Here is a 25,239-nt window from a genome sequence, read left to right on the forward strand (position 1 = left end):
CTGTGCTAGGTACACTTCATTCCCAAAACAAATGTTCAGCAGTATTTTCCTAATTACTAAGCAAAGAGACAAGGTGCAATATCCTTGTGCTTTTGGAGTATCTTGAAGTGCTGCTAGTATCACATGTAAAATATGCTAGTATCATTTTACATTCAAAGATGCCTGTTGTACTCAACGTATTGCCTTGGACATCCCTGGTAAGTGTCTTTCCTCTCCTGTGCATTTGTTGATGATGTTTTCAGTCCTAGACTTTAGTTGGGCTGTTGTTCCTTGGAATTTCTGCATAAAAAAGAAAACTTGAGCAAGCTGGGAAACCTCGGTGTGATGACAAATGATAGAATCTTTAGAATAGAATAAGTCCGTGTATCTCAGTCAGAAATCAACTGTAGAAGTTACCTGGGCTCTGTTTCTGCACTGTTCCTCTCTTCATCCAGTGCCATCAGTAACCACAGGCACTGATTACCTGACTGGTTACCTGTTCAGCAGTTGTGAGACAGCTAGCTGCCAATGTTGGGTTTTTTTACCTAGGAATGTTATAAAATCAGCCGTTCTCACTTCCTGTTCAGTACACCGTCCCTTATGCTGTAGCAGGCATTGCCTTTGCTCTTTCTTCTTCTTCCTCTGCAGAATGGTTCCCTGTTCACATATTCCAGATGGTGAGAACTGTCCTGCTCTGCACACTCCTTTAGCCTCCATCATGCAGTTGTAAGAACTTGTCCTTAGTCAGCTGAGTCAGCTCCCTGTGCTGGTATGAAAGTTGTAGCTCTTTTGCTGAGTTAGTTTTCTAGTGGTTTAGTGAGCTGCCTGGTCTGATGGAGGGATCAGAGGGAAATCAGCCCTGGCAAGAGGCAGCGGATGTGGTGCAGTCACACCTGAGAGCCAAGGGAGCAGATCTTTGCCTTGCTAAGATGTTAGATCAACTCTACCATCTCAGTGAATCACATCTTTGATTTTACTCAAGGTTCTTCTACCTGCTGGCCTCTAGCAAGGTAGGAATAATGTCTCAAAATCCAGCCATTTCTGTTACTGTTATTAATATTTTATCTTCCTGGCTTTTTTCATGGTTCCCCCTTCCAAGGTCTACTTGTCACTTTAGTTCAAAGTTCATTTGAAACATATCCCCTGATTTTTCATATGTCAAGTTTTTCAGTTTTTTAATAATTTGACTTAGAATAGCATCTGCTACAAGTAACCCTTTCTTGCATTTATTTCCATACTGGCTCATGCCATGAGCAGTTTTCTAGAAGAAAGCACTCCTTCAGCTCTGCCAGCAGGTGATCCAGTCAGAACAGTCACTCCCATGGCTGTTAGGTACCTGGAAGCATTTCTGGATCTCCTGGAAAGGTAGCATTTGCTGGTAACATTCATGGCTAATGCTTACTACTGCATGAGGTGGGGCTGCAATGTTGCACCAGAGGAGGTTTAGGTTGGATGTTAGAAGAAACTTCTTCATTGTAAGGGTTGTTAAACACAGAACAGGCTGCCCAGTATGGTGGTTGAATCACCATTCCTTGGGGGGTGTTTAAAAGACATTTAGATATGCTTCTTAGGAATATGGTTTAGCGCTGGATTAGATTGGGTTAGGTTAATGATTGAACTTGATGATCTCAAAGGTCTTTTCCAACCATAATGATTTCATGATTCTGTAGGGAGCCTTGTACTACCCATGCCAAGGGGCTGGATTGTCACAGGTGACCTACTGTATCCTCTTGAGGCAGGACACTGGCCCCAGGGCTGGTTAAGGAGGAGAGGTTGTAAAGGCTCTGTCTGCTCTCCCGGGTGGACAGAGATGCTGTGCAGGAAGAGAGGGTGAGGGAAATGTCCCTCCTAGCAAAGAAGTGTTGTGACAATTCAGTTGCACTGTGAGACTTCAGCCCCAGGTGGACTCTAATTAATGTGAAAACAATGTGGCAACAAACAGATGCAAAAACCTTGCAGAAACAAGCAGTTTCTGTAGCTGCTTAGCTGGGATGGATCAACTATTGGTGCCGCTGAGCTGGAGATGTCCCACCTGGGCACTCATCCCAGCTCCTTCCCAGTGCCAGAGCAGCCCTGGTGGGATGTGCAGGTCCCTCTCTCCTGCTATGTGCTTGTGGCAGTGGGACTGGATCATGGATGGCAGTATGGTATCTTTCGTGCCTGCTTGCTCCCAGTTGTGCCCTCCTGGGTGAAACCTGGGAGGTCTCTGACATAGTTGATTTCTGTTTACAGCTGCAAGCTTTACTTCTTCTGTAAAGCCTGGATGCATGGAGAGGATTTCTTGAGTGTTCAGGACAGTATGGATAGCAATGACAATAAGCAGACTTGAAATAGGTGAAGCAAGGAGAGCTTTCAGTTGGCATCTGATGGAGTGACAGAAAATGGGGCTTCAGCTAATAAGAAGTGTGCAAACAAAATGTGTGCTGGTCCATACTGAACAGTAATAAATATTGAAATAAGCAAAATATAGCAAAAGATTGGGGCAGAACATGTCTGGGGCAGTACTGTGTAATGAGCTATGCTTTTTTCTCACCATAGCTGTAATTAAAATTATTTTATAGTAGCTTTGCATTTTGAAATGCTAATTAAACAGGTTAGGAATGTACTTTCAGCTGCTTTTCAGATCTTTTCAGGTAGCTGTTTGCACACTTAATTCAACCCAACTTTAATAAACTGTCCAAGTCTAACATGAAAGAAAAAGCCTGTCATTCGTAGCTGATGCTTTCGCAAATACCTTCTGTGCTAGACACAGTATCAGTTCTATGCATACAGCATAGGAAATTGGTTTTTAAACAGAGGGAACAGGCTTGTAATATCTTCAGAGTTCTCTAATGTTTGGGTAGGCTGTTATATTTGATATAGCAGAAAAAGTATTATTTTATGTTCCATTGCTGATACATTCTCTCAAAATTACACATCTGATAAATCAAGATTTTGATTGCTCATGTGTTTTATTTTGTCTTTAAGGCAAGTTTATTGCATATTAAAAAGTATAGAAAAATTGATACTATTCAGTGTACTTGATGTCTTGAGAATAATTAAATCAAGGATAAGCAATTTGGAGAAGACAATTTGTCACTTCGAAGTAGCCATGGGTGCCTCTAACAGCAGCTTTACAGATATTTTACCAATATATTTCCAGTATCACTTCAGAAATTCTTCTTTTGAATAACAACAGCTTACGGTGGATGTGAACAGCTCGGTCACACACCCTAACATCTTACTGGAATAGGTTAGTTTCAATGGCTATAATTTCCCACACTTCTTTCCAAAGATCGTCTTTGTAATACCAAGAACATCATATTCTGCATTGAGTTTGGATTTTGCTGTTGCTTGTCTCTACAGATGTGCAATTACCACTCTGTAAATGATAGTACAGTTTTGAGTGCTTTTCAGACATGATTGAAGATTTGGCATATAATACAAATCAAGTTTATAGTAAATCTGTTGTGGTTGGCTAGGGTTATAATCAGGCACAATTAAGCAGATGTTATTTCTCTTGGCTTCTTGGAAATTATACCTTGTTATGTTAAGCTTGATTCGAACCATGGGAGGCCTCATTTTTCTAACCTTGTCTCTCTCTGCATGAAATGGAACACGTGTTTTGTTTTGGATTTTTTTTTTTTATAGGAAGTATATGCTTCAATTTCATAACCAGAAGTGCAAGCATTTGTCATACTATTTTCACTTACTCAAACCATTCAACAGGACAAACTTTTTTGAAGGTTTTAGCTTCAGTGTTAGGGCAATGAAGACAGTGAAGGAAAACCATCCTAGAAATTTGAGTATATTTTTTTAATTTTGAAACTGGAAATCCTCAATCTTTTCCAATTATGCATTTTGGATTGGAAAACCTGCCTCCTTTATTGTATTGCTTTTCATGACATTGGTTTGTAGTGGCTAGTTGTGGTATTGGCACTGATCACAGTTAGAAGCTACTGTGTAAAAATGTACATGCAGTTTAATATGCTTAAAAGGTCAGATCCTGAAGTGCTTAATAGGCTTCAGTTAAAGCAAAGACTTTTGCAGTACCATAGCACACTAGAAAGGTCAAGTTGCTCCAGCTGTCAGTATTGTGGGACCATGGAGAGCTTTGGAATCCATACTATTCCTTGGGAGGGAGCAGGGTCCTACAAAGGCTTTGTACTACAAGCGAATTCTTCCAGGTTTCATGCTGCTGTTCTCCATGAGCAAAGCTGTTGTAATCATGCAGGCCTGGCAGCCTATAAGTAAATTAGTGTTACTTACACTCTATTTTAAGTCCATTTCTTTCAGACTAAAGGAAAACTTTAAAGCTTTGTGGTCAGAGGCAAATGCATAAAATTGTCACATAGCTGCACAGCTAGTTGACCACAAGCAGAAAATGTTAAGATGCTTCTTGGTAACCTGTTTTGTATGGATTTGCAAGAAAAGGCATTCTTCTGGGAGTGGTGGTCTGCTGACATTTTGTAGATGATGAACTTTGGCTCATCTCCCCTCTGACTGCCTTAACCCTAAAAAAGCATCAGTGAACGTGGCTGGCAGTAGATCTGTGGAGTCCAAAGGTCTGAAATTAGTGTGCTTCTTGACATTAAATTCTTGCAAGAATCCCACTTGGGCAGGGTATACTTGTCCCTTAAGTCTGCACAGAGACATTAATCAGAAAGCTTGAAACAACAATACTTGTTGTTTCATACCTTGATCCTCACAGGTACTTACCTAGCAGACAGGCTGCCAGCTATTGCGTTGAACAGTTTTTTGCTCCACATAGTTATAGAATTGTGCAGATTAACCAAAGTTTTCATATGCAGGTGTCAGTGATGTCAGTCAATCAAAAAATGCTTGTATAGTGCTATTTGCATATGAAAAGTCTTAATAGTAAGATCTGAAGAAGAGAGAAAGCAGCCTTTGTGCTGGTTTCTGTACAGGATACATTGACCTGCTCACTGAAATGTTGAGGTAATTTGTGCACATTATGGGTCATTGCTCAGTGTGTATAGTTGTGGAATAATGCTGCTGAGTAATGATGGATGTGGCTTGTTTTTTGAAGACTAAAGCATATGGCCCTTATCCCCTACCATGCACCAAAGCCAACTGTATACTCACTTCAGAGCTGGTTCTATTTTTCAAAGATTTTCACCTTTCTTCTAGGCACCACCCTCTTATAAAAAGAACTATGATTCTTTTATCAAGAACAATGACAATTTTGAAGCTAGTTCATGCTCTGATGTCCTCATATTGGTGTAGTTTGAAAGTTCAGCTTCACTAGGAAAGCACATGGAATTTTAATTTCTGCTTCACTTCCCCCTTTGAAACTTGGATTATCTCTGATGTAACTTGAAAGTATGTTTGACTTTATACTCCACCCATAAGACTGCTTCTCAGGTCATTCTGCATGCTGAGCAGCTGCTAGTTAATATTAAGTGTAACTTCAGGTGACCTTGCTTAAGGTACCAGTAGTAGCTGAGTCAATTATGGTATTGTATGGAGCACATCAAGGAGAAGAGAGGCAGTCTACCGGGGGATGCTGGCAGGGATTCTTGCACATCACCATCCAGAACTGGAAGTATGGTAAATCACCAACAGTATGCTACCAAATCACCAAAAAGTATGTCACCAAAGTATGGTACATCTTGCACGTCACCATTCCACATCTGGAAGTATGGTAAAGGAAAGCTTGAGGCTGGGTTTTGCAGGGAAGAGCACAGCTGTGAGTAGCAGAAGTAGTAGGGAGACCTGAGATTTGTGCCTTTTCTAAGGGACTCATATGAAGCTGCTGTTAGAACTGTGACAGTAACTGTGGGATGGAAGGGAATTGTTTTATCCTTTGCTTAGTGCTGAAGGGCTTAACTGTTGCTCTTAACCTTTGGCTAGGTCCTTCTGCAGTGTTTGGACTCTGCCCAGTAAGTCAGGATGTAGTTCCCATTCATCTGAGAGCAGCCAAAGCCTTTACTTTCCTATGTGTTGAAGATGGAATAAATCACAGAGAGCTTGCCAGGGCACACTGTGCCACCTGTGTTGGGCTGAAGGCTGTGCAGATTGCATGGTGCACAGCTGGTGTAGCTGACCAGCAAGTGGTGCATTCTGCCTGGCCTGTATCCTGTTGTGCTAAAACCCTAGTAAAGCATTCAAAAAGCTTTGCTACGTTGTCATGTGTCTGTTTGCTTTGAACTAGAGGAGGCATTTACCTGGGCTGATGGAATCTGCTTGCTAACAGCTCCCTTCTAAGAGGAGTGTACTTTTCACATGCTGAGATCCTCCTCTCCCAACTGCCATGTCCTGGAGAGCTGTTGATCTTTGGAGGAAGTGTTTATTCAGGCTCTTGCAGAAACTACTATGGGAGATGTGAGTGGCTCTTAATGGATCAGAAGCAATGATGCAGCAGCTTTACTTGGTGTCCTTAGTAACACTACTTTCTGTAGACTGGTGATGGGGACCCCACAGATATGTGCTGATTGAATCTCACTGTATTAGGAAAAAGAAAGTGATCAGAAGAAACGTGTTTCCAGAGCAGGTGGTTTTTGCTTTCTTTTTTTGGATGCTAGAAATCCAGGTCCCTACCACTTATTGAGCTACTGCTTTGGGACGGCATACCCTAAAATTGGTTCAGTAATTGTTGAGATTTGTAAAAGAAACCATTATACCACTAAATCTCCAGTTCTGGCCTGGAAGAACAATGCAGGGAGCGGAGAGGTCAGTGCTCACTGAACATGTTAATATTGCCTTGCTTTCTAACTACCTCAAACAGGCATTTAATGGGATAAGGTAGGTGCTGAGGTATGTAGGTTGGGGTTCCCTTAAAAATCATTTGTTGGTACAAACATCTTGACAATTCACTGACTGGAGAAGGATCACTGTGACATTTTGTACCTCCTATCTTTAGGTATGGAGTAATGTTGCTCCATTGCAGGTTGCTGATGTTGCTCACTACAAAGTCAACCCTTTGTTAGTAGATACAGCTATTGCAAAATCCAGAGTGTTCCCCACCACAAGTTGTATGGCAGTGCTCTGTTGATTGACTTGGTTGTTGTCAGGACTTGGGAAGATGCTGTTTAAAGAAACAGTTCAGACTTGCAACCAGGCTGGGTTAAGCTGGAAGTAGCAGGGTTGATTGTGTGGCTCAGTTTCTGTACTCTATGGTACTATATTGCTGCTGATCTCAGTGATATGTGTACTTTAAGCAAGATGGCTTTCTACTCTGCTGCACTTAAAGTCAAGGATATATTAAGAGGTGGGGTATAGCAGTGTCCAAGATGTGTTAAGAGCATGTATTCACCTCTCAGAAACTCAGATATCTGTGAGACCTCCTCTTCTTGATGATCTGGAGCCACTGCCATCTGAACCTTATAGTGGGACAGCCTCCCATAACTGTCTTTGCTGATTTTGTTGACAGAAGAAGAGACAAGCAAGTGCAGGTCTATATATGAGGTGAAATAAAACCCAGAATTTCTGTCTACCTTACTAGAGCCAGGGCTGTGAAAATGACCCTTGATACTCCACTGTTTGCTTGTTTTCCAGCTGCCTATGTTTCTTCCAATTGCTTGTGCATGTTCTGTAAGTGCACAGGAAGAAAGATTTCAGGGTAATCTCTTCAATCCCAGATTTAACACTGGCAGAAAGAAGGTTCTATAAGCCAAGCCATTCTTTGGAAAGCTTAAGTGATCTGTTTTTCAACTGAGTTCAGGAACTGGCATGCATTCTTGAATTAGTACAACTTAAACTAATTCAGTTGTATTTCCAAAGGAATGTTTTCTTTAAAACCAAAACAAAAACTATTCCTTGTCAAAGTTTTTGTTTTGCAGTTCTGAATCACATCAGGTGGTCAGAAGATATCTTGGATACTTGTGCCTGTGTAGATGAGAAAACAGTCCAGGGAGTTAACTGTTCCTGTTTGTAAAATGATAAATAGTAGCCCAAAATATCCTTCCCATAATATCCCACAGTGTATGCATTCAGAATTAACCTTCTGTTTGCTGCAAAATGAAGAGGTGAAATCCTGGTCTGTTTCTGCAGTGGCAGCAGGACGTTTAATGTATTCCACCCTTTCTGCTGCAGGCTGGCATCATTCTTGACAACTAAGGCTTGAAATTGCTTTCAGAAGTAGAGACTGAGAACTCTGAATGGATTTTGAGCCTAACAAATCTGAGTCTGGGAGAAGGGTTGTAAATGAACCCTCAAGTGACTGAAAGGAGCTGCTCTCAAGCTTGGAGTGCTAGGAAGGATTTTGCATGGCTTCCTGTGACTATACATGCTAGATGGGTTCTGTCTTGCAACTAGTGGAGAAGTCTGCTTCCAAGTGTAACATCTCTACCAGCTTGAAAGAGAGAGAAACTTGCAAGTTTTTGGTTTTATTAGAGTTGAATTGGGAAGTGTTGACAAGTGAGTTGTTATTGTGGCATTCAGTACAGATTTATTCTGGTAGGATGATGGTTAACTGCATGCATAATTGTCCAGCCACCCAGAAGACAAACAGCTAGTTTGCCCTGGGATGAGAGCTCATAGATTTCCAATTGAAAAGATGTGCTGTAAATGCTTGTGGTGCTGGAGTACACTACTCACTTTGCAGGACAGTAGAGATAAAAGCCTGGATTCTAATCCTACCTCTTATTGCTCCCACCTGGATTGTTAAAGCTTTTGAGCTGTTGTTAGTACATTCCACCCCATAAGGGAAGTGATAAAGCCAGTTTAATAATTCAAACTCTTCTGCCAGCTATGGCACCTTAAGTATTTCTAAAACTTGGCTACCATCAAAGTGAATGGGAGTATTATGGTGGTGCAGTAAGTGTGTAAGAGGAACTCTTGTAATTAATGAAGTTGCCTTAAAAAAGATGCTTTTCACTACCCCCATCATTCTGATCCCTGACAGTCCACTGGTTTGAGGGCCAAAGGCAGAATTTGTGCATCAATAAAAGCTACAATGGTTCCTGCAGCCAAGAATCTTTCACTACACAGGATTTGCTCCACAAGTGTGAAAAGCATCAGAGCGTCAACTGTATGTCATGCTTTGCTGCAGGTGTCTCTTTAAAGCCTGGCTGTCATACAGGCTGTTCTAAGATGGGTAAATTGAATGATTTCATAAATGACTATCTACACGTGGTGCAAAACCTCTTTTCCTCTGTTAAAGAAGCAAAGCAGTGAAATAGTGTGACATCAGTGGATGTTAAAAGCTGAAACATCTTCCTTTCCTGGCAGCTTCCTAGCTGTAGATTGCATCACCTCCTTTGCCACGGCCCAAGGAAAGCACAGTGTACTTTACTCAAGTGTGTCTGCATTTATGTGATGTACAGAGTTGGTCATGTGGGATTTGCTTTGCAGCATGCTTGGGGGAGTGCCAGCCCTAGGTCTCAGCTGCACTCTCTTTGCTGGAACAGTTATAAATGAGATTCGTGACTGAAGTCAGGTTTTAGGACTTCCCATTTTCTGATGAACGTCTACTGAAGAGGGAAGAGTTAACTCAATACACCCAGTAACTCTTGAGGGTCACTTTCTTTGTATGCTTTTAAAAAAAAGAAATCAAATCTCTTCACTCACATGAGCTGTTGGGGGACAATGTGAGGAAATGTGGTTTTTTTTCATAAAGTATTGATGGCACTGAGAGAGCTGTTTGCAGATTTATTTTTTTATTTTTAATAGCATGCTTTCACAGTATTTTCACATCTCCTGTTCATGCCATTTTTTCACTGTTTTCCCCTCCTCATGAACACCTATCTAACCTTGTGGTTAGCTTAATATCAGGATGGCTATTATGTTTTTTTGGGAGAGCTTATACTTAAGTTGCATTGGTAAATGCAAGAGGGAAATATTGGAAGGTATTGCCATATTTCTGTGTAAGCTGACAGATGCTTTTAAAATATTCCTGCTGCTTTCCCTCTACAGAGAAAGACCTCGATCTCTTGGTGTTAAATATACTTCTGTTATGATTCCAGTTTCAATATTTTCTCCACTTCCTCAAGGTCATAGTGGTATCACATGACAGCAGCACATACTGTTTTCCTTAATGAGAAATAATAGGAAAGAACATATTGTAGAATAGGAATTTATTCCAGAAGTTATTTACTTGTGGGTTTATGCACTTTTACTATGTTAAGGAGAAACTAGGAGTACCAGGGGACTTCTCACTATACTTCTTATAAAAGGAACTTAAGATACTAGTTGTTTGTTGCCAGAGAACACTGTAAGAAAGAAAGATAGCATCTCTTCAAGATTTCAGTGCCTGAAGCTGGCAGGGACTAACCAGTTTGCTGTGGTGGTTACTGGCTGAGATTGCAATAGTATTTTCAATGTCAATAGTCATTATTTTACTTCTTAGGAAAATACGTTAAACAGCATTTGTAGACATTTGTAAAGATATCTAACAAGAGGTTGAACTTGTCCATTGCAGTGGGGAAAACAGAGACCAAAGAAGCAGTGGTAACTGGAGGATTTAACAAGACTGACCTTTAATAACCTGTGATGCCAAGGAAGAGGCAGCAGACTGCAGCTGCTTTATTGAGACCTCCTCTTAAAGGGCTCTTAATGGACTAAGCATTTACTAGCATCAACAAAGCTGTTATTTGTATTTGTTCTGCTATCTGAAAGTGAGGCCAAATCTGTATTTTGGCAAAAGATTGTATTTGATGCAGCTCTTTTTTTGGATTCCTCTTTCTGGCAGAAAGAATTGGACCTGGCTATCTTGAAGGACTTTTCCTTTTTTGTGGCTTGTCATTAGATTTCAAAATACAGGGTGGAACTCTGCTGTTGCTACACAGGCTTCCTGAAAACATAGATACATATATTTCAGTGCAGAATTTCCAACAGTTCCTTAATTTCCAGCATGTTCAAAGAGAACATGCATGAACGGTTGCTGACTTACACTGATGTCAAGATCTAAGTGTTGCAAAAGAAGCTGCTTTATCAGGGCAGAGTTCCCAGAGCTCTCTGGTAATTTTGTTTCTGGGCTGTGAACTGGGTGGCACTGGAGGAGTGGTATCTTCTGTGAAGATCCTGCTTAGCTGGTACTTTGATAACACGATTAGATTAATAATGAGTGCTGAGTGTGCTCTGTGGCTTTTCATGTAAAGCAGGTGCCTTACTAAAAATTCTCTCTGCCTGCAGCATGCCAAAGGCTTATGTTTCAGCAGCAGCAAGAAAACCATGAGAAGAAATATCTAGTCTGTTTTCTTTTCATTCAAGTCTTTATCTTGCTTATAGGAATGAGAGAGGGTAGGGCTGAGAGAAAGTGTAGGACCACTTGGAAATTTTCAAGGGAAAGTAAATTTCTTCAGGCAGCTTTTTTGTTTGGCTTTTGTTTGGTTTGGGTTTTTTGTTGTTCATTTTGGTTTGTTTTTTTGGTTGGTGGTTGTGGTTTTTTTGTTGTTGGTGGTTTTTTGTTGTTGTTTTTGTATCTGAAAATAAACCTGGTGTGAAAAAGGCTTTGACCTTTTAGAACAGTATACCAGATAGTCTACAGTTTTGTTGTGGGGTTTTTTTTAGTTGTTTTTTGTTTGGTTGGCTTTTTACCCAAAGAGCAAAAGAATAAGATGAAGCAAACAATTTCTTTAAAATAAATGCTATGACTCCTTCTTGTGCTTTTGGCAGGCATGGAAAAACTGTCCGGTTTTTTGAAGAAAAGAATGTTGAGCTTTTGGATGATGTCTGCTAAGAATGCAACAAAGGAATGACTTCTTGTTGCCTTTAGGTCTCCCACTTCTCAATTTCAATTTAAGAGGCTGGTGAACATAGTTCCTGACCCTTCTTTGCTGGTCACTTTCTTTTGTTAGTCATTTGTTTCAGACCAGAGAACTGCAGTATGTGCTGGGACATGCAGCAGTACAATGGAGTGGGCACCATGGGGTTGCTTGAGCATGTTGTAAGCAGTCCAGCAGATGTAGTGCACGAAGCTGCAGCTGGGGTTTTCCCCCTCCTGCTACAGAAGAGGAACATCTGCTTTTCTCAGGACTGGCCAAACGAGGATTTGGGAAAAGGATGTGCAAATTTGTTAGCTGAACTAGGGGTCCAAATATTTACCTTGAGGCATTCAGCATTTTTTGGTGGCTTTTTGGTTTTGTGTTGGGTTTTTTTGTTGGTTTTGTTTGGTGGTGGTTTTTTTGTTTGTTTGTTTGGGGTTTTTTTGTTTTTTTTTTTTTTAATGCCTCTATTAAAATAAGCATGTGTTTAGTGTAAAATGGATATTACCTTGAAGCAGTGAATCCTTTCACATGGCTGCCTACTAGTAAACCTTCTGTCTGGAGAGCACTAGAGCATGCAAGTGAAACAAGAAAACTGCTTTGTTTAGAAGTAAAGCTTTGGTAATGTCTGATAAAGCAGTTTCTAAAATAACAGTTGTTAGAGCTTTTGCACAATACCGCTTTCATCCACTTCTGACATTTAAACGTTGAAATACTATTGAGTCAGTGTTGCAGAATGTTTTCATGATGACTGTATTACTCTGAGGAGTCTGATCAAGGAGCCAAAAAATAGAATAACCTCAGGCATTTTTTTTTCTTCTGATGCATCATCTGTTGGAAAGCTTCTCTCAAGGCATACATTCAGAAATTGTGGTGAAGTACCCTGACATAGTATGTCCTAGAAAGTAGTTTAATGAGTTTAAAGTGCAATCCTGACTTGAATAGAGGTCATGTTTTAAAGGTCAAAAGTGCTTGAGCTGGTGATAAAAATGAGCTTCTGTTGTAATTCACTTCTGTTGGCTGCACTGGTATATGCTACTATGAGTGAATTGTACTTTTTTCTAGAGGTGAGATTTCTGACTACGGTCTATTAATTGATGTAAACTTGTCAAGACAGATTAAAGATTTATGACTTGACCTGCAGAAGTGTTTTGAACAGCTGCAGTTAGCTGAAAAAGATCAAGTCCTACAGTGGATTTTTTTTTAAGGTTGGAGACTGGAAGTGTTCTGAATTATAAACTTGGCATACCTGTGCAGGAGTCAAAGATGGACTTCTGCCACTTTCCTGAGCAAAACTGTGTGAGAAACACTCAGTAGATGCTTTGTAGTGAACCCGACCTCTTCTTCCTCTTGCCCTGGGAAAGCACTAGGATACGTGAGAGGGTAGAGATAGCTTTGTTCCATTTGACTTGTTCATGCATTCAGCAGTCTTGACAGTTTTCCATGATGTGAATGGTAAAGAAATACGTACCCAAGTTGCTAAGGAGCCCATTAATAGCTTTTTTTCTAAAACTTAAATGCAATCTCTTAGGCTTAACTGTTTACATGTTCATCTTTGTGCCTGCCCTGTTAAATTCAGTGGCAGTTTTGTTCTGATAGCAAAGACTTGCAGTTGGCAAGTTTTCACACTTGATCATGTGTGTTGGAAGGGCTAAAATATTTTTAATACAGACCTGACACTCTTTCTGTCTCTTCTTTCCCTCCACACCAATTAGGTATCAAATTAGAAAAGTGATTCACTAACAGCATATTACATCTGAAGGTATAAACCTATAGATCAGGAGGGGTGAAGTTCAGACTTTGAGATGGTTGTTGCATTGATTATATTTTTTTTAATAGGTAGTCCCATTGATTGAGATCTGCCTTTGTAATGCTTTTCCAGAGTACTTGAGAAAATACTGTATCCCAGATACCCCATCTGGCAGTGGTGTGTGCAACACTGAACTTTGAGTGACCTATTTGAATAGATTAGGGATGAATGCAGTGAATATCCTGTCTCTGTGTCTATAAAGAACATTGCACTGTAAGTATGGCACTGCTGTAATGCACATGGCTTTCTGCTAGGCAGACAGAGAATGAAAACTTTTGAACACAGAGCAGATGGTTTACTGATGTCATTGAGTGTGTCTCAAAGCACGAGCTTTGGAGAAGACTTACACTGGATGTATATTAGTAAAAGAAATAGGAGAAAGATGTTCATATGTTGCCTCTGATACTATAAACAAATGGTTTTGTGGACAGTGAAGGAAGAAGAGCTGTTCTGGGTGTGATGCTTCTGTCCCATCAGTTGGGTCTGAGGCTTGGGTACAGAGTCAGGAGTTGCAGTTCTCTAGTCAGTGCTGATAAGGCCTGTTCCCAGGTTTGAAGAAAATTTATCTTGCTGTTCATCTCTTTAGCCTCAGAGTGCATCCTGGGAAAATTAGCTGGCAAAGTAGTAAATGGTCATTACTGAAGGAATCAGACCAGGATGACATCAAACTGAAGAGGAAACAGATAAAGAACAGAGGCAAACATATGGGCTAATGATGTGTGGGGGTGGTCCATGCTGGGAGCAGAAGAATGGCTCCAGCAAACTCTGCAAGACTCTCCCAAGAGTCTGTCCCAACAGAATCAGAGTCAAGCAGTCCAAGAAGCTGAAAAAGCAGCGAATGAAGAAGTAGGGGCCTGACAGTCACTTTTTGGTTGAGGAGAGGACCTTCCTCAGAGGATGAAAATAAATTGTCCCTTCCTTGCCTTAAAAAGGCAGGTGGGAGAACCATAAGCAGGAGCACAAAGATGAGTTATCTGGGGATGAGCAGAAGGGCTTGGTATTTACTGTGAGAGAAGATTTATCTTTCTCTACCTGCTCTGGTTGGACCTGCCATGAAAGTGAAGGCTAAAGATTCAGAGGGTAACACGGTGTTCAGACAGCCTGGAGGACTCTCAGGTGAAACAGGCTTGCCCCACAGTGAGATTCTGGTGCCTGCTAGAACACAATTTTACCAGAAATTTCTCTAAGGTTAGTAGCTGGAGTGCTAATAATGCTGTGAACAGCAATACTAGTTTTGACTTTTTTTCTTAAACTCTTTGGGAAATGCTGAATTGGTACCATTCAAACATTGCTCCTCCCTTCAGAACAAGTGCTAATGAGTGCCTGCTTCTGTAAGGTTAAGAAGATCTCTCTTCTGTTCTATGCTGAGCTGTTAACTGTTTACTCCTGCTGTAAACCATGATTTACTGAAGCTTACTGAGTTCTGTGATCTTTTATAGTACCTTAGAAGTGTCTTAACTGTTAAAAACACATTTATGCTATCCAGGTATTTGTTAGGGGATAATACTTACACACTTGTTAGAGGGCAGAAGAGAACCACTAAATCCTATCTGCCTAGACTTGGCAGGAGGTTACTAGCTTGCATTTCTTGTGCAGCATCAGACCTGGTAGTCACTGGCTCTAAATTAAACAATGTCTGGACATTTCTGATTAAACAGTTTCTGTAACCAAGACAACTGGCAATCAAATGCTAATTTGCTATAGTAATTTTGACAGTTAAAAGCAATGGCGTTAATATACTAAATGTAAATTATATTTCTGGCTGTATTTTTTGTTTAAAGATGTGCATTATACTTACAGTCAAGGTTTGGATAGCTAAGACCATTAAATGAACATAACAAGCAATTTACCAGAATAGCGTTTGAAAGACTTGTGCAGATTATAGGAGCACAGTTAAAAAAACAAACCAATGTTGTCTGGGAGACCACAAAACCTAAGTTATCAAAACATGGTCTGAATATCATTCTTGGTATGAATGGAGCCTGCTTGATCAATATTTTGGACTGTCTTGGTAAAATCTGTGACCTGTGAATTTTCTAAAAAGAAAACTCAGACAAAGCCTCATGTGATGTCTTCCCTGGATCAGCTGTTCAGGATCATTCATGGCCTCCTGCTTATCTTTTAATCTGGTCCCAACTTCCTATTTTCATCTCTTTTGTTTGTAATTCTTGTCCTGTGCTTTTTGTCTTCACTTATTTTCACTTTGCATAGAAGCAAAACTCTCAAGTATTTGGCTTACTGCAGATGTATTTTGTAAACTTCTGCAATGTTTCCTGAGTAAAACATGGGATTCTACCAGTTATTTTTAACACTGAGAAGCGGAAATATATTCTGTGCAAGAATATTGATTATTTCTTTATGCTGTTTCTGTTTCTCTATGCTTCCTCTTTTTTAGAAACTTTAAAATCCAAGAACTTTGTTTCTTACTTGCCATTTACTAACTGATGCAGTTTTACTCCAATGTAAGCATAACCACTGTCTGATCTATCCTTCCTTCAAAGACTTTCCCTTGCTGTTGTCTTTCCCCATCTGCCACAAACCGGAATGCCTAACCTGAAGTAAGCCGAAAATCCTTGGGTAGTCTAAGCAATATTTTAAAAGCTGCTTGTTTAGCCAGGGAACAGCATGAAAATTAAAGTGTGCTCAGAAAACCATCTTTTTATGAAGCGTGCTTCATCTCTGGGAAGGAAGGTGGCTGTAACAGTGAGATCTAGTGTTTCTCAGCAGGTGTTGTTCCTAACACTAGACAATGTCTAGCTATGATCTATTTTTCAGAGGTAAAAAATGAAACTATGACAAAAACCCAAATTTCCAAGTTTTCCAACTCCTTTAGTGCCTTCTCTTTTTCTTTTAAGAAAGAGGAGTTATTCTTCTCCCTTCCAACTACTCTCTTACAGCCACACACAATTCTTCCACCTACTGCATCCTCCTCATCCTTCAGATCTGGGAGGGTTAAGAGACTTGCTGCCGGTTTATTACTGACAATTAGCCTCCCACTCTTTAGTGGTGTTCCTTCCTTTGCTTCATGCAGGTATATGAATGTCTGTTACATTTTTGTCTGCAGGAACAAAAATGTACAGTTCCAGTTATCTTCCTCATTTTCTAAAGACAGTAAATGATGAGTAAGCACACTGGCAGTCTGCATGCTCAGAAAGTTGGTGATACTTTTTAAGTTACGTTGCCTTCCTATTTTAAGTTTTTGCTATAATGAGAAAGAGTAACTATATATTTTAATGAGATCTTAAATTCCAGGAAAGTTCATTGCTCCAGGTCAAACTTCTTGTTTGCAAGGAATGGAGGTTTGCCAATATGCTGTGCTTGAAAGGAGTCATTGTGCAGTATTTTTTCTTTTAAGCCATCCGATTCCATAACTGCATGGGACCAACTCAAGAATGACACTTTTTACAGTGACATGCAATGTAGTGACATGACAGCAATATAGTGACACAGAAAACAGATGCATATCTGTTAATTCCCACTTGATGTTCAGACTGGGGCTTAATACTAGGGATTTGTTTATTAATAAGTGTGTGTCTACACCTTGGTGTAGGCTGTTTTAATGAGTTTTCTTCCATGCAAATCATGCTTGCTACAGACTAAGCCTCCCTAAATAGCTTTCCTCCTCTTTCAGAGTCAAACCCCAGCAGCCTGGGGGAGAAGCAGTTGTGATGCAATCTGGGGAACATTTTCTCTTCCTGGGTCCCACCCCTGGGTCCTGGGGATGGAAGTGGCAGCCATGGCACAACTGCTGTTCCTGCACCATGCTCCTTGCTTGCTGACATTCTTTGTGTATGGGAGGCAGATTCCTTCTGCCTTCAATACATTTTTTTATTTTTTTTTCAGGGCAGATGCTCTACTTGTAGCAATATATTCTGGAAAGGTAACCCTCACTACAGTGAAAGTGTAAGCCATATGTGCTCCTTGGTACAATAGAGATGCATCCTAGGATCACTTCTGTTTATACAATTAATTTCCCTCATTCATGCTGCACGCAGCTTTGTTCAGAGCAGGGATAAGAGATCTGTTGGTCGTTACCTGGAATTTATATTTAGCTAGGAAGTCATCCTGAAATGTAAATCCAGGGTCAAGTTGCATCTGCTCTTTGGTTGCTCTAATGCTCATTTATATCTGTCTCATGTATTATTAATCTCTGCAACATCTTTTGACTCTGCTGTGGAGAGCAGGAGGGAAGTTTTATTAATGACTGATTTTTCCAATTGCTATGCTTGAAGGTAGAAACACCAGATAATTTCACTTCAGCTAATGTTCTCCTCTGATCATCAAAGGGTGATTTGATGGTAGCCAGATGTTAGTCATCACTAAGCTTCATCCCACAAGTTCCAGGCATAAAACAATGATTGCCTTTTATCCTTGAATTTGGAAGCTATTGCAATTCACTTGGTATTTCAGTTTAGCATTTGTTGTAGGAATGGTGAGCTGTTTGGTACAGTCAGTGTTCAGTGAAAAAAAAAATAGTGCTGTCTGTGACTTTCACTGCATCTAGGAGCTATACTAACATTCAGTACGTCTTGATTGTGGCCCCATCTGTTTCTCCCCATGACTGCACACATGCTTAAGTCCACATACCCATCACTGACTTGCTGGTAAGACATTGTCACAATTAAGCAGAAAATGTGTGAATAAATCCCAGTATTCATGGTCTAACTATTCTTACTCATAAGCATTATCTCAAGTAATAAAAGGACATGCTTGGCTTCCCTTTTGCTGGGGAACTATCTGGTACAGTCAAAATCAGCACTAGAAAAGACAGCAGTGAGTCAAAGGCTGGTTATATGGAGAAAAACAATAATGACACTTAATGAAAATAGCTTTCTGCTGGGTGCTAGGAGCTCCTTAGATACTAATCATTTTTTTGAGGTTATTACTGCTTCTGTCAAGGTGGTTGTGGGGATCTGGAGGACTCCCGGCAGTAGTAGGAGCCTGTTCTGGATCAGAATGAGTTTGACTTAGTTACTTTATTTTGATTCAGTAGCCATACATGGTTAGAGACGGTTGCCAAACCCCTTCCTGTCCAAGATTTATTTCCTCTGATGAAACTGATATATTAGAGAGCTCTGTGCAAGCTCTATCGAGCAGACAAAAAATTACCATGAGGAGGCTGTGTCAGGAGTTTGAAAGGAAACAAAAGCCAACCTATATTCTCCTTTTCAGTCTTAACTTATTCTAAAGCATCAGTGCTGGGTTCTTAAGAAAATAATTAGCGTTGGTTTAAAAATATTCCCATCTAGGATGCCGTTAAATACCACTTAGTTAAAAAGAAAAAAAAAAAAATTAAATAGTTTAAATATAGGTTAAGCATTAGAAGAGCATTATATCTGGTATGTTCAGTGGTGGTGCTTTGCTCTTTATTGGAAAGCTGGAAAGCAGCCATTGCAGGTCAGGGTGCTTGTCACTTGAAAGGGTAGTGACAGGAATACAGAGTCTTTCTGTGCTTGTTTTCACCTTGAAAGGCGGATGGGTTGCACATATGTAGCATCTGTCTGTATCCAGGTGGTCAACTTCACATGCTCTGACTATGGTGCAATTTTGAATGTTAATAATCCAGATATGTCCTATAAATCCAAGGCCAACAATTTTGGCAAGCATGTAAACTTACCTTGAGCTGCACAACAGCTTAGAAGGCTCCAAACACTTTTGCCTTGAAAGCAGAGTAAAACATTTCCAGAAGATTATTAGTACCACCCAACTCAAACTTATGGCAACGCCTATGTTTGTAGAGAAGATGGTAATAGCAATCATATTTGAAAAGGGTGTTCAAATTGAGTAAAGCAGATGGCTTTTGAACACATCTCCTAATGAAGCACACTGACCTCTTCAACAAAGAGCAGGTATGTGACTACTCTTTTAGATCTTGGGGTTATTACCTAAAATTTGATGACTTCCTTTGTTCTCCACAGAGCTGAGGAGATCTCATCTGTTGCACTGAGCAGCAGCTCAGTTATCTTAAGGGTAATTAAACTAGTTCCTCTTAGTCATTGTACATTCCTTGTAAACTCACAGAAAAATGTCTAGACACATTTATTTAAAAAAAAAAAAAAAAAGTATTGATTAAATTTCAGCCTGACGTGCTGTGCTCTAGGTGCTGTGTTCCAATACCTTTGGAGGCAACCGAGTAAGTTTGAGCCCTCAGTCCTTGGGAATGCTGCTTTATATGTGCACCATCTGTGCACACCTGCATGTTCTTGGAGTGCAGCTGCTGGAATAGATGACTCCACTCACTAAAGCCTGTATGAATATTGTCCAATACTGTTTGTGTGCAAAGAAGAAGACTGAATTGTTGCATCTTCAATTTAGGGCTAAAGGTATTTAGAACTTAAGGTAGTTACAAAATTGCTGCATTTCTTCAAACTTCTGGCTATGCCTGCATCCACAAGTTGTCCATAGGCCTTATGAGTCAATCCTCTGAACTAGATTGTTCAGAGCAATGACATTTGAACAAAAAAAGCAAACCTTGTTCTGATAAATTGAGTGTCGAAGATTTTAAGATTAATTAGTAAACATACTTGCACACTTTTTGATGTCCTGGGAAGCAAAATACAGGGCTTTGGGATCTGCTGTCCAGTCTGTGTAACTGTCAGTACAATTTGTATTCTCTGGCATGTATCTTATAATCAGGATGGTTTTTTGGATAAGTTTCAAATTGGGACAGACATATCCCATTCAAAAGGCAGCCTGTTAGATACAGGACTAGAACAGTTTTGAACTAGAACTATTTGTTTTGAGGCTTCTGACAGTGAACTTCCTGTGTCCTGGTGACAGCAAGAAACTGCTGGATGGCACTTGATGTGTAAAGTGTGCAAATAGCCTTCACCTTAGGATACCAAGAGCCCCATAGACTCCATCAGGATGACAGACCTATCTTTGAGGGTGCCTTCAGATGAATAGGAGATTAGAGGCACTTGCCCACACAAGTAGATGAGACTCTGATCCTAAAAATGACAGTTTTAGATGCAGTCAGGCAAAAAGTGTTCTGTGAGTATTAGGAGAGAATTTAACAAAGCAGGCAACAGATCTGGCTGGTTCTGTGCGAAATTTTGTTCTGTTTGACAAAACTCAAAATGTTACTACAGCCTAGCTTTTCTAGATTTCCAGTTTTTCATCAGAAATAGTTATTTCCTCTTCTGGTTTTAATGTGAATGTAGGTAAGAAAGATTTGGCTGATTTGACTCAACTCACCCAGGTGAGGGTTGGTTACTCTTCCCTCTCCAGCCAATAAGAAACCTGTGAGGAAATTGCTTTTTATCAAAGACCTGATATGCTTTGTAAGAGCTGGAGTGATTGCTGCACCCAGATACACGGAGCACAAGAATTAGACAAAGCCTTTCCACTCATTTTCTGTTACATTCACAGGTGTGGAGAAGAAGCATTTTCCCTACCCTCCTCAGAAGTTAAGGTCTATCTGACAGTTTAGGTCACCATAAAATTTTAGTGTGTAAGGGTTTAGCCACAGAAGTGTTTTTCTATTTTAGAAAAGCAGATAGAAAACAAACACTCTATTTGTCTTTCTTGAAGAATTTTGCTTTGAGTAATTTGATGTAAAGTACAGGAACCAGCAGGGTTTCCTGGCATTAAAATCATTAGTGTTCAGAAATCCTAATTTACACTTCTGTTAAAAGGCAAGCTGTACATAAGTAAGGCTGTTCCAGCCCTGCATGAAAACACACCATCATGGCTTGATGGAATAAGGTTTTTTTCTAACATTCAAAGACCAGAGCTTTAAAATTAGAGAAGTGTAGAGCAGCTTAGCTTGGGGTGCCTTCCTTGGGGCTATTTTTTAAAAAAAGGAATGTAGCATTCCATGAGCATAGCAAAAACCATGAGGTTAAAATGGGGGATGTTTTTTGGCAGCTGAACATGATAAAAACCCCAAGATGTCATAAAGGCCTCTGTGAGGCTTTCAGCAAGTAAATGTGATGTTAGTGGCTGCTGTAGGATGTTGGGCTGCAGGTCCAGTTGCCAGCTGGCAGCTTTGACTTCGGTATGGTTGTGCTGCACTTGGTGTGATAGCTTAGCATTTGTGAGTTTCCTATTGTAGATGGGTACTGAAGAGCACAGGTACTGAAGCCTCTCTGCTGCTCCTCTGGTGTCAGAAGCACAGCTGCAGCAGGGGGGAGTGGTGTGGGATAACTCAGGGTAGGGTCAAGATGGGGCAGGGCAGACCCAGCTTAGCACCAGCTTTGCACAATTCCCTTCTGCTAATGACATCTTGGCCTGCAGAGCAGATCTGGTAGATGACTCTGAATACTGAACTAGCACTGAATGTCTGGGAGAAATCAGTGTATTCAGTCACTGAAGCCCAAAATACTTCAGGGTGGTGTGCTCTCTGCAAAAGTTGAAAGCATTTAGCATAGCTTATATTTCTTAGAGGTCAGGAAGGTGAAGTAGCAGGTGGCTTAAAAGAAAGCACACTATAGTGCTATGGTTAGAGTAACTATGAAATAGTTACTATGCTGTAGCACAGTGGTGGCTTTTTTAAGTGGTTATTGTGTTGCTTTGTTGATGTCATGAAGAGCAAACTTCACAGAAACATGTAAACTGGATAAAAATTGTCAGAATTGTGGTTAATTTTAAACAGAGACAGCAACTTCTGGAAAGAGTCTGAGTTTTGGATGTCCCATGAAGGAGACATAAAAGTGAAGCAAATTCAGTCACAGCATTTCTGCTACTTTCAGGTATCTTCATTAATTTGGCAGGGAGAAATTGTTGTTCGAGTCTGAAGCAGGAAGAAGTCAGTGCAACAAATGTGTATGCACCACTGCCTTCAATGAGCAGTGCTCGTTCTTTCTTGGAGTAGCAGCCTCTTAAGCTTCCTGAAGTTAAGAAATTAATAAATCTGTTGTTTGTGTAGCTTAGCATATAAAGTGACTGATTCAGTGTGCAGTGAGCCTTCCAGGTTAGAAAATACTTGAAATGAGACTCTAATTATGCAGGATCAGATGTTTGCAATATACCTTGTAAGGAGTTAGTACCAGATCTTACATAAGCTATGACATAAAAGCAAAAACGAAAATAATGTATGTGCCCCGTCCTTTTATGTACGGACAACGTTCCTAGTATCTTTCAGCTTTGGAGAGACATTTTAATCTGGTATCCTAGTTCCCAAACTGTGAGAGACTTTGTTTCAAAGATTGGCTTTACAAACAAGATCCACTTAGTGACTAAAGAAGAAACATTCTTCTCAGGGTGAATAACTGTCTGGATCTGGTGAAGAACTGGAAACACTTCTGTGATAATTAACTTTATTCCTCAAGACATTCTGCTGTGAGAATTTTTTTCCATGGTCTCCTGGGTCTCTTTCTAGCTATTTCTCAGATTGATTAATTGAAGGTTTGGACAGGACTGAGAAGGCTTGTTTTAGCCCTGTGGCCCTGCCTTGTGCACAGGGTTAGTGAAACTGCTGGTTACAGCTGTGGAAACTCTCAGCTGGCAAAAGAAGGCGAAGTTAACCTGCAGCTCAATGGGATCTTGCACATGTGCTATGCACCACCACTAATACAGCAATACATGTGATCTTGTAGCTCCATTTTTTGGGACTGTGCAATTTTATCTGCCTGTTCACTTCTCTAAGATGCCTCTTTTCACTTAAGTCAACAGAGAGAATTTTAGCTCCTCTTCTGTAGTGAGCAGTTACCGAACTTCTATGGACCCCACAGTCCACTGGAACAATAGAAACCTTTCAATTGCATGTTCTTCCCTAGTGTGACTCTCTCCTCATTTTTGGAAAGTGACTCACAGGCTAGGCCTGCCATAGTTGCCAGATAATGATGTAATTTGGCTATTGTAATATCCCACGTACAACCCAAAAGCTATTTAGAAATTGGGCGACAAGAACAAAAAGGAAATAGCTGCATATATGATGTATATCTCAGTTTTTTAAATTGGTATTATTTGTGCGTGTACTTATTTAATGCAGAGGTAGTACAAAAGGCATAAAGAAAAGCCACAGTGTTCCTTGAGCCATGTTTACGGATGACCACAGGGTGGGTAATTCTGTTCTCCTGCTCTCTGCCTTGTGCCAGCAGTAGTTCATGCAGCCATGCTGTGTCAGACCAGGGAACTAATCTGGTCAAGCACTAACATATGTAACTTGTGGTGCTGCATTTGTTCTCAGCAGGATCAGTTCCCTGGTGCTATTCTCTCCCCAGCCCCTGGACCACTGGTATGGCCAAGAAGTGGAGGGAAAATACAGGCAAGATTGGAAAGGAAGGGGGAAAGCATGTTAACTTGTCCAGTGGTCATGTATTTGTACCTGAAAGCAACCCTGAAATGGTGGCCTTACCTTCACGAGAGTGGCTTGACATGATTTGAGCTGCAAATGTCTCATGTATTGACATGTATTGTGTCCCCTTCCACACCTTGCCACATGGTCCAAAAAGCTAATGTCTGCTGATGAGCCTTGCACAGTTGCTGGGACCCAGAGAAGAGCTGCCCGTCCCTAGGAGCCCTTTGCCACAGTGGCTCAGGGTTCCCTGGCCCTGGCACACAGTGGGTGGGGCTCCTGGCCAGTGCAGAGCAGAGGCAGGTGAAACGCTGTGAATATGCATTGAATAAGATTGTAGCCAAAGCCATTTCCCTTATAAAATGGCAAAGATAAAAGTGGAAAACAGGTAAGGTTTGGTGGGAAAATAAGTCTTAAGAACTGTATTTTCTTTCTCCTTTTGTTCCTCTCCTGGGGCTGGCAGATGCATTAACTTGAATTCTGCTGCTGTGGGGATGTACATAGCATTCCATTTTCTACTAACCATCACACTTTCAGATGTCTTATTCTGGCCTGGAAACACAGTATACAGTGTATCCCCAAGATAGATGAACGGAGCGGCATGTTTCTTATTACTTCATCTCTGCCTCTACATTCTGTATTACAAACTAAACAGTGAATAAAAACTGCCTTGTAAATTGACCCACCTGTATTAAGCACAGCACTAAGCAAGATAAGTCACCATGTTCAGCCTGTGTACTTCATTTCCCTCTGTGATACAGTTTTGGCTCTTAGAGCAGTGTGCTTTGCTGCTCCTGCTGCTCCTGATTATTGCAACAAGAATACAAACAGATGTTCCTGGTAAGACTATTAAATATAGCATTGAGCTTGAATTCATCATAATTTAAAACTCTTTCTGAAATAGGTCTTTGCCCTTGGACTGTCCCTAGCTCATATCACATCTTGGACTTGTAACTTAAAAGGAGTTAGGAGAGCCCATTATTTGACTGCCTTCCACTTCTGGAGTGAGATTTCCATTTATACCTGATGTGACAGGTACCATTGGAAAAGATTACTCACCCCCCAGCTTGGAACTAAAGAACATTGAACACTGGGTATTGTTCATCCCAATGCAGATGGTTGTTCTTCAGAGATCAGAAATGCATTGTCCAACAGTGTCCACTGTGTTCACAGTACACAGTCTATAGTTTTAAATAGGTGTAAAAAACAACAAAAACCAAGCACAGAAATCAAATATATTAGACATTAGGATAGCAAAGTACTGAACTACTGGATAAAATTTCTGCAAAACTAAAATGGGTTGCAATGCATTCTTCTTCTCGGTTATCCATTTCAAGCCCTTACTTTGAGTTGCTTGCATCCATGTAACTTTGGTATTTCTAGATGATTTTGAGTATCAGCAAACACTCAGCTTTCCCTTGTTGTGTATAGTCTCTCTGAACACTGGCAATGCAAACTCATGTGTTGAACAGAGCTGAAACAATTCCAACACTTAGACTGGAGCTTCACGGTGGCAAGATTTGTGGATCCAAAACTGGGTAACTGCAGGGCTCTTGGGCAGCTTT

At 40.5% G+C, this 25,239-nt stretch overlaps 1 protein-coding gene across 8 annotated transcripts in view; it reads left to right on the forward strand.

Moving 5' to 3' along the window:
- Positions 1-25,239, forward strand: part of IQGAP2 (IQ motif containing GTPase activating protein 2) — a 123,885-nt gene that overhangs the window by 21,938 nt on the left and 76,708 nt on the right. The gene's annotated exons all lie outside the window — the stretch shown is intronic.

The sequence above is a fragment of the Heliangelus exortis genome, chromosome Z (assembly GCF_036169615.1).
Source record: "Heliangelus exortis chromosome Z, bHelExo1.hap1, whole genome shotgun sequence".
NCBI classification, from domain to species: Eukaryota; Metazoa; Chordata; class Aves; order Apodiformes; family Trochilidae; genus Heliangelus; species Heliangelus exortis.